Consider the following 10,755-nt stretch of genomic DNA (forward strand, 5'->3'; position numbering starts at 1 on the left):
CTTTGCTTGCAAGGCTTCTTACGATGTGTATTACCGAGAGGGCCCAAAGATGCCTCTCCGATACTCGGAGTGACAAATCCTAATCTCGATCTATGCCAACCCAACAAACACCTTCGGAGATACCTGTAGAGCATATTTATAATCATCTAGTTACGTTATGACGTTTAATAGCACAAAAGGCATTCCTCCGGTATCCGGAAGTTGCATAATCTCATAGTTGAAGGAATATGTATTTGACATGAAGAAAGCAATAGTAATAAAACTAAACGATCATAATGCTAAGCTAACGAATGAGTCTTTTCCATCACACCATTCTCCTAATGATGTGATATCGTTCATCAAATGACAACACATGTCTATGGTTAGGAAACTTAACCATCTTTGATTAACGAGCTAGTCTAGTAGAGGCTTACTAGGGACACATTGTTTTTGTCTATGTATCCACACATGTATCAAGTTTCCGGTTAATACAATTCTAGCATGAATAATAAACATTTATCATGAAATAAGGAAATATAAAATAACAACTTTATTATTGCCTCTAGGGCATATTTCCTTCAGTCTCCAGTTGCACCAGAGTCAATAATATAGATTACATTGTAATGATCTAACACCCATGAAGTCTTGGTGTTGATCATGTTTTGCTCGTGGAAGAGGCTTAGTCAACAGGTGTGCTATATTCAGATTCATGAATATAATTCAACTTTTGCAGTAGCCGTGTTTTAGGAAAAAATAGGCTAAAAAACCGCTCAACACAACATCGTGTAGCTACAGAACTGTGCAACAAAAGTTCACTAATCATGGACATTCGCTCTCCGCACTTATTACCGCTAACTCCCGCTGATGTAGTTGTATTTATTCTCTACTGTGTAACCTGTACCCAGTCAGACCAACCATTTTCGTTAGAAATTTCGGCAGCATAATGCATCGGGAGTTTTTTTATTTCACTAAGTTACAACCGAGCCATCCATCATCATTCAACAGTATATCGCTGCACATCATGCTTCAGTCACTACAATATAAATCTTGGTTGCAACATGTGCCTTTGTTGAATTTGGATCAACATCCCACAACGCCTTCATCAAGCTTAGGAAGGAGCACTTCGCTTCAGACACCGTCATAAATATACCCTATAGCCACCGTAAACACCCACCATCATGGGCAGCACCATGTCCCATGTCCCTTGTCGTGGATAACTATGCCTCTACCTTGACCCTGAAAACATTTCTCTTCCCATGCTTACGTGGGCACCTGAATTGGGCTTCAATTAAGTTGGACTATATTTCGTTCCCTTCACTACTCGCATGCCCGTCCTCGTCTCCACAACACAATAAGCTTCCTTTCACATGTATCATGGTCTTTGTAGCTAATGTTAGCCATCCAAAGATAGTTGTGCTAGCTGAAAGGATATGTCATGAATAGCCTTTTCAAGGGATTTGTCTCGGTTTTTGAAAAGAGTGTCGTTGGGAAAACTGATTCAGAACCATGTTATCACTATAGACCATTGCTGCTAAGCTCTCCGGCATAACTTTTTTGGTTTCTTTAATATGTTCTCCTAGTGCAAGTTTACTGGTACCGATACTAATATGGGTACCAATACCTATGCAAATTGGACTCAGGATTTCATTGGGAAGAATATGTTGATGTTGATGCCACAACTGTTATATTTTATTTTAATACATATTATAGAAACTTGGAGGAGGGGAAAATAAAAAAACCATTGAATAATCCAAGAACTCGCAAAAAACTGAACATTCCAAGAGCACTTTACAGTACCCTGCCATTTAATTTGAGACCTTCATTTGCCCCAATCAAATGGCTTGTATGATTTGGTACCCCGCAGCTTACCCAATGGAGTACTAACTCGAAAACTCATGGAGTGCCTCCATCTAAGGAGTAAAACGATAAACTCCTCAGCTGTCTACATGAGCGTATTTTTGTCTCGGCCTACGTGGTTGTTACAGCTAGATCACTTTTCATCAGCGAAAATGAAAGAAAAGGAAACATAGATGAATTCAGTTGGTTTTAGCGATGATCCAGGTTTTCTATTGTGGCTAGGTAGTTGAACAGTAAAATAAATTTAGCTTTCTAAACCTTGGTAATCAAATTGAAAACTCGGATGTCAACAGATAGGCCAGCTGCTACATAACTCATTGCTAGGTTAATGGTTAGCTTTTATATCTTTGTAATCTTCACATAACTTGCAGGATTTTGGCTAAAGGAGACAGTTTAATTCTCAGTTTTTAGTTGCAGCCTTAGGTAGTAATCTGACCATTTACCTAAACGATTACTTTGGTTATGACCCAACTACATGAAAGTAAATCTTGCTCGTCGAATTGAGTGAGGTACAACTGGACCCAAGCATCGAGTCAGGCCTCTACTATTCAACACAACATATCACAATACAAAGAATATGACACAATATTCAAATATGCTCTCAAGAAATAATAAGCCAAGATTCAGTTGAAAAAATGACAATTTACTCTCAAGTAATAATAATCAGAGACACCTATAAATAACCATTGCCATGTTGGAAATAAGCAGCAACAACAGACAACAGCTAGCGAACGGGATACCATCAACAGTCTTGGTGTTCGGCTGTAACAAGCAAGGTTTGTACAGAGTGTAGTTGGTTTCACTTTGTAAGCATATACATTGGATTTTATCACATCAGCAGATCAATGTTCGGATAGAGATCATGAAGTATTAATTCTATCATCACAAAGTTTCAAAGCAGAATATAGTGAATGGTTTACATGTATACACAGATGCAACTGATAGAACTAGCACTGAACCCAACGCAGCAAAATCCATATCTTCATCAGATATCCATTTTATGTTTTCGAAAACAATTCAGGGCAGCGTTACAAAATCCATAGCTTCCCAATCTATGTTTCCTTATGTTGTCAGGATGAACAAGTAGTAGCATGAACAGTGAGTTGTCATGGATTCAATGAACATCATCAATTATGCAAATCAGCAATCACACACTATCTATAGATAAATCAGAATAGGAAGAAGATCATAGGGGAGAAAAAAGCACATACCAGCCCGAAGCGAGGTTGGCATCATGGCAAAGTCAATGCAGCAGCACATCACGGGCTCACTGGCAGTAGTACAGGAGCAAATGTTGGCATGAGTCCATTTATTCTCCCAACCGACGTCTTCTAGTTCTGGGCAAGACCACCATGCATGCATATATTAGAAGGCGAATCGAATTAGAAAATCAAAGGTATGAATATTACATTGGATTAAGAATGGGGGAAACAGAAACCTTGGGCCATGTCGACCAGATCTGGCCTAGCCCACGGTCAGCGAGGAGGCAGCGGTGTGTTGTGTTGTGCCTGCATTCTACAGGATCCACTAGCCTCATCAGCGGCCACTTCTGCAGGGTCAGAAAACCTTTGTGAAGCCGACCATGGCAAGATCCTATGCCATGGATCACCCAAGACGTTTCCCTCCTGAGGCGTCCGTGCAGGATGCAAGAGTCGGCAGACAGCGCCTGGCCACCCATTAATGTGTGGCAAGCTTGGCTTCAAATCATGTATGCTTTTCAGCTAAGTTGGTACTTTTGCTACCTGCACCAATTCCCCCTTCCATGTTTATTTCCAAACTGCAACAGCAAAATAAAAGTGAGCACCTAGTGCAACAATTATACTAAATGCCCCAAAACAGATTAACATTTTGCTTTTTCTTCTCTAGAGATCACAAAGTGCGGCATTGAACAAACATTAGCTACAAGAAAATTTGAGCTCATACATTACATAGTTACAAATAGCAAATATGAAGCCACCAATAATAAAGAAGTATGCAGCCAACAAATTAATTAATGCGACAAGAGGCGTACTTATTAGTAGCACCCACCACTTTCGAAATTCCCCAAGGAAGTTTCAAGACTTGAGCAAAAGATAATATGTGTGTGCGTCATGCTACCAAGTATGCATAAGGTTGGCAGTACACATACAAGATGCAAGCCTCAAGTAAGTTATCATACTTCTTCTCGATATGTTTGATTTGTCCACGACCCAGACTCAGCCGGGGATTCCACTGCGGCGCAGTCAGCTGACAGACGCAAACTCCCAGCAGGCTAGACTGCAAGGCACACACACTCTCTAATCTAATCTGTATGCACTTATTGCTAATTAGCTAGCCGACTACTGGCGTGCGTGTGGTGGACACTATCTCATCTTCACTTGAATAAATAGCACCAGCCTACCAAACTAACAAGGTTAACTTCAACACTTAGAGAAACAAACATGGATACGTGATTTAAGAACTTCAACGCCTATAACAACAACAAAACCTTTATTCAACACCTAGAAGTTGGCACAAAAACAGGAATGGCTTAACCGCACACACATACATGTGAAAGTTATCATAATGGTTGAACTGACCAATATAGTAAAACTCCAGCCAATTCAGTCCCGACCTTTGAACTATCACACAATGCTACTGGACCATGTTAAGATACAAGTCCACAAGGCAAGATAGCATTTATTAACATGAAACTACAAGAAGGAATTGACGCCATATTAGATATGACACTGAAATCATTACTATGATTGAACTAAAAATATAAACAAAGTCTAGAAGATGTAATATCTTTGGCTTTTAGCATCAGCAACTTCACGAAGTCAACCTTGCATGATAAAACACAGGCCGAGCCCAACCGCTAAGCAATCAGACACTCTACTAGCGGCATTGGTGTCTTCTACCTCCTAGCAGAAGCTTCTCTGAGACACCTACTGATCCAAGCATCGCAAATTAGAGTTTCACCTCATTCTGATACCAACCCAGCAACCTGAGCAATCACCTAGGTAACAAAACCCCTACGTACAGATCAATTTGAGTAGCAATAGTAGAAGGGAGGGGCAGGCTGCTTACAACAATGACTTCGAAGAGGTTGGCCTCCTTGGTGAGAGCGACCAATCCATGGCAGCGTCGAGGGCAGCAAAGCTCAAGGCGACGGAAGTAGTAGTCAGGACTCCGTGCCACTACCCCCATGTCCAAAGGCGTCGTGCTACGAGATGAGGCAGGCCTTATGGATGGGGCCTGCAATGGGGAGTAGACATTAGAATATGGATTACACAAATAAATGGAGGATGCAGTGCAAAAAAGGGCCCAACACGGAATTGCAATTCATCAGCAAGAAAGATGATGATCACACTCACAATCACACAAGAACACCACCACAGATCCAAACAGTAAATCGCCAATGGCTTGATGGCTGGCGCATCTGTGTGTGTGTGTGTGTGTGTGAAAGAGAGAGAGAGAGAGAGAGAGAGAGAGAGAGAGAGAGAGAGAGAGTCCAGTCCCAACCTTTGAACTATCACACAATGGTGCTGGATAATTTTAAAATGCAAGTCCCCATGACAAGATAACATTTATTAGCATGAAGCTACCAGAACGAGTTGATGTCACATTAGATATCACATGGAAATGAATTCATTACTACTATTGAACTACAAATATTAACAAGATCCAGAAGAAGTTATATCTTTGGTTTTTAGCACCAACAACTTCACAAACTCAGCCTTGCACAATAAAGTACAGGTTGACCCCCAACTGCAAAGCAACTAGCCATTCTACTAGAGAAACCAATGTCTCCAAGCAACAGCTTCTCTGCGAAAGCTACTAATCCAAAGTTTCTCACATTTTTTATTAAAATTTTGAACAATTTTTTGTGAGAAAACATGGTCAATTTTCTAAATTGGAAATATCGTTTACAAATGTGGTCATTTCATAGAAACACATGATTTTTTTAAAAGAAAAAGGGGAATTTTCAAAGAAAAGAAAACACAAAACAAAATAAAAATATAAATAAAACAAAAAAGTAAAAAAGTCAAAAAGAATCAGAAACTAGTAAATAAGAAACCGGTACAGGAACTTTCTAAGAGCTTCCCGATTCAGCAACCTTCTAGCAGGTTCCCAAAAGTGTACAACAAAAACTGAAATCCCTAAGCTAAGCTAGCTACATGGGCAGGCCCACCCAAAGCGTTGGCCTAGCGCCTGCGCAAATGGCAGCCTTTTTGACCTAGCTCTGTCCCTCAAAAAAAAAGGACCTAGGTCTTCAAAGATGTATTATCGCTTGTGATGCCAAAACAGGTGCTCAAGGGTCTAGAGAGTAGCAGCAGAGGGTATGGACAGATCATCCCTGAAATTAAAGCATGAGCTAACAATCTTACAAGTAACTTCATCTTCGAAGCGAAGGCAACAAATGAAGAAGCCCATAGTTTAGTAAAAAAAAATGCTTTCTTTAAATAGGAGTCGCCACATGTGGCTCATTCAACCCCATGACCAAACATTTATCCCAATCATTTTGAATTTGCTGAATAAAGTTTGGTTTTATCCCTAAAAAAACACACAGCTTTAGGAAGGTTTCACAATATCTCGGCTATTTTTTCTTCTTCAATTTTTCTCTACCCATTTGCTTTCAATTTTCTCAATTTTAAAAATTGAAAAAAAGTGATGAATATTTTTTCTATTTTAGAATTACTTTAAAAGTTAAGGAACTTTCTAGATTTCCTTTTAAAAAATTAGTGAATATCGTGAAAGATTAAAAGCATAAGAAAGCATGACATTTTTTTTAAGATCATGAAAAATATTATTTTTTACATTAATTAAACAAAACATTTTATTCAAAAGTGGATAACACTTTTTAATATGTGAACTTTTTACGATGTTGGATGAAAACCTTACCGAGTTACATAGTCTGAAATATTTGTGGGTGAAGACTGGATTAAAGAAACTAGGAATTTTGCTTCTTGGTTGGGATCACTAATCTTGACCGGGCCTATTCAATTTTGTATTTAGTGTTTTTCTATGGTTGTTACTTTTTCTAATGTCTCGCTTGTTCAATGTTTTGACAAAAAGGTGCAATAGGGTACTCTAAAAAGGGAGCGACATCAAGGTTACTGGTGCTTCTCCTCCGCCTCCCATTTGATCCCTCTTATCTCCTTTTCCTCCTTTTCCATGTATATGATTGATTTCGTCCATATTCAGCCCCATTTCCTATGAAAACAAAATAAAGACAAGATTTTGGAATCCTTTTGCATTCATTAGTCATTAGTGTCAATATCGCAGCGGATATCTTGGTGCTTTGTGAAAAAAAATTACTATAGATATCAATGTTCTGGATCCCAACTAGTCTTAAATTGTAGATGGACTCCAATTCATCAATGGTGACAGTACTAAATGAACACAACACCATGACAGTACCAATTATACCACCAAGACAAGTGCAAACTCCTACTCTGCTTAGCTCGATTAGGCCCTTATTCCATTGAGCTAATGCGATACGTGTTCAATTTAGTACAATACAAACTGCAACTAGATCAAAGCAGCAGATATAAATAGAGGAATACACGATTACATATGAATTAAAATGGCAATGCATGCAAGATAGAAACTCTCATAACGAGCTCGACGAAACGAAGAAATGGGCTTTGGAATCACCTCATTTGGAGTTGTGAGCAAAAAGTTATGACCAGAGCAGTGCCAGGGACCAATCTGTAAAAAATATATGCACAAACAGTGAGTGGAAAAACATAAAACACATTTGAAGGAATACACCTTCGCTGCAGAGAAAACGTATTCGGGCTAAGAACTGCGCCAGCGTACGTTTTCGCGAACAGAGCTCAAAAGTCGTCTCCACTTATCCACGTCATCAGCACCTGGTCAACGCGGGCTGAGGCTGACACGCGGGGCCCACGGGGAGAAGGGGGCCCACCTGGCCTCTGTCTTCTTCTTCCTCGCCCTGCTCCCGCACGGGACAGAGGAGGCAGGGAAGGGCGCGTCACCCGTGACAGGCCAGCCGGCTCCGGCCGTCTCCGGCGAGAGCGAAGCCACCGGCGGGCTCAGGAGGCCACACCGCCTCCATTCAGAGAGGAAGAGGGCGCCGGAGAGAGTTGGGCGGCCGCGGCTTTGAGACAATAGAGGACGGGGCGGCGGCGGCTATTCGTGGGGTGGCGGCCAAACGTGGCTCCAGCAATGAGGCGAGTAGGTGAGGATGGTTGCTGGAGTGCGGTGGTCGTTCTGGTGGAATGGAGGGGGCGAGAGAAGCTCGGCAGAGTGCCAATTTAGGTGAGCCGAGGCGGCGGCCATGGCGGCAATGGTGGTTGTGGAGAGCTCCAGATGCTCGGGGAATAGTCTAGGGGGGTAGAGGAGTGAGGCAGGGGCGATGGTGAGCTCGGGAGCGATTGGGGACGGCTATATATAGCCGGACAGGGGAGGCCGTGGCCGAGTGCCACCACGCGAGCTCGGCCAGAGCTCTGGCGAGGCTCAGCGAGCACGGGCGGGCACGGGAACACGACGAGGAGGAGCGAACGAAGGTCACGGAGCAGCAGGAGCCAAGGGGAGCAGAGGAAGAAGAGACGAGTGCCATTAATGCCTTGTCGGCAACTTTTCGCCCGTGGGCGCGCGGCGGCAAGCGTCGGTGAGGAAGCTTCCGGAGGAGGGGAGGGGTCCAGGGGAACGGCGACGACGAGATGAAGACGCTGGGCATGCTCACGCGCGCGAAGCCGATGAGAGGAAGAGAGGCCGAAGCACAAGCGACGCCCTGGACGCGGCCACTGCGCACAAAGCGCGTAAATGGACATGCGAGCTACGCGGTCACCATGAGACAGTGCACAGGGAGGTCACGAGAGGATTGCAAACTATGTCTGAGGTGAAGTCCTTCCAAGATACATCATTTATGACGTTGTGGCTTGATTTGAGGCACTGTGGTTAAGTTGGAACTAAGCTCAGAAGTTTGCTGCATCTAACTTGGCAGAGCACTACTGATCAAATTTTACCTAGAAATGATTAAATAGATACTTATGTACCTAGAAATGATTTTTGTAAAAAATAAATAGCAAACTATGAGGCAGCTGCAGTTCAAATTTTACCCGCTTCCAGCTGAATCGGCGGAAATTTGTCTTTTTTACGAGAGTGGATCAAAACTTTTTACACCCAACCATTTTGTTAATTGTGCATTAAATATGTCCTAGCATTTTAGAAAATCAATATTGTCCAATTGTGCAACAATTATTTGGTAGTTCCTTCACAAAAAAACCTCCTTTCGGGCACTCGGAAAATGAAAAATGGTTTTTTCGTCCAAAGAAAATGAAAACTTCCTTAGGCGACATTGTTTGCCATTCCAATATGCACCCTTGTGCACAATATAAGATCATTTGAACAAACTATGCCACGAATGTGACCATACGATTGATCATTTGGCTTGAAAGCCATGAATCTTCAGAGATGATAGCTCATTTCTGAGAACATTTTTTTAAAATAATTGCCGTATTACAAGTTTGTTATTTTTCTTGGAAACTTGGCCACATATAATGACACAATGCGAAGGTTTCCCAATTTTTTGATTTTTTTTGAATTTTTTATGCCCGTTTCAAAATGCGGTCAAAACGGCGGGCTTGACCGTTCCTAGCTAGTGGTTGAATCTTGGAAAACATTTGGTGTTTCTCTGATTAAATAGATACTTATGTACCTAACAATGATTTTTGTAAAAAATAAATAGCGAACTATGAGGCAGCTGCAGTTCAAATTTGACCCGCGTCCAACTGAATCGGCGGAAATTTGTCTTTTTCACGAGAGGTGGATCAAAACTTTTTACATCCAACCATTTTGTCAATTGTGCATTAAATATGTTCTAGTATTTTAGAAAATCAATAATGTCCAATTTTGCAACAATTATTTGGTAATTCCTTCACAAAATAACCTCCTTTCGGGCACTCGGAAAATGAAAAATGGTTTTTTCATCCAAAGAAAATGAAAATTTCCTTAGGCAACATTGTTTGCCATTCCAATATGCACCCTTGTGCACAATATGAGATCATTTGAACAAACTATGCCACGAATGTGGCCATAAGATTGATCATTTGGCTTGAAAGCCATGAATCTTCAGAGATGATAGCTCATTTCTGAAAAGATTTTTTTAAATTAATTGCCGTATTACAAGTTTGTTATTTTTCTTGGAAACTTGGCCACATATAATGACACAATGCGAAGGTTTCCCAATTTTTTGAAATTTTTTGAATTTTTTATGCCCGTTTCAAAATGCGGTCAAAACGGCGGGCTTGAGCGTTCCTAGCTAATGGTTGAATCTTGGAAAACTTTTGGTGTTTCTCTGATTAAATAGATACTTATGTACCTAAAAATGATTTTTGTAAAAAATAAATAGCGAACTATGAGGCAGCTGCAGTTCAAATTTGACCCGCTTCCAGCTGAATCGGCGGAAATTTGTCTTTTTCACGAGAGGTAGATCAAAACTTTTTACACCCAATCATTTTGTCAATTGTGCATTAAATATGTCCTAGTATTTTAGAAAATTGTTTTGGTCCAATTTTGCAACAATTATTTGGTAGTTACTTCACAAAAAAACCTCCTTTCGGGCACTCGGAAATTTAAAATGGTTTTTTCGTCCAAAGAAAATGAAAACTTTTGACAACCAATCATTTTGTCAATTGAACATTAAATATGGCCTAATATATTATAAAAATGATCTGGTCCCATTTTGCAACAAATATATGGTAGGTCATTTTAAAAAAACTCAATTTACGCACTCGAAAAATAGAAAATGAATTTTTTTTGACCAATTTAGATGGTCATAACATCGTACTGTATTCTGATTGGTCCGTGGATGCATCACGCGGATCATGCATCAAATACCGTCGGATGATCGTGGATCCAACGGCAGTCATCAGCCCTTCCACACCATCCCCGAAACCCTACCTCTGCCCTGTTGTAATTTTACATCCA

General features: G+C 40.9%; 1 protein-coding gene across 2 annotated transcripts in view; it reads right to left on the bottom strand.

The window, feature by feature from the left end:
* Positions 1-2,570: 2,570 nt before the first annotated feature.
* Positions 2,571-10,755, bottom strand: part of LOC119278734 — a 21,956-nt gene continuing 13,771 nt past the window's right edge. The window contains exons 9-12 of one of the 2 annotated variants that reach the window (XR_005137942.1): positions 7,456-7,509; positions 4,885-5,052; positions 3,275-3,613; positions 2,571-3,173 (exon numbers count right to left, since the gene is read on the bottom strand). The gene's annotated coding sequence lies outside the window, so the exon portion shown is untranslated. Of the gene's footprint in view, positions 3,174-3,274; positions 3,614-4,884; positions 5,053-6,768; positions 7,012-7,455; positions 7,510-10,755 lie in introns of those variants that run through there. The other variant, XR_005137943.1, reaches the window with a different exon arrangement.

The sequence above is a fragment of the Triticum dicoccoides genome, chromosome 3B (genome assembly GCF_002162155.2).
Source record: "Triticum dicoccoides isolate Atlit2015 ecotype Zavitan chromosome 3B, WEW_v2.0, whole genome shotgun sequence".
Classification (NCBI taxonomy): domain Eukaryota; kingdom Viridiplantae; phylum Streptophyta; class Magnoliopsida; order Poales; family Poaceae; genus Triticum; species Triticum dicoccoides.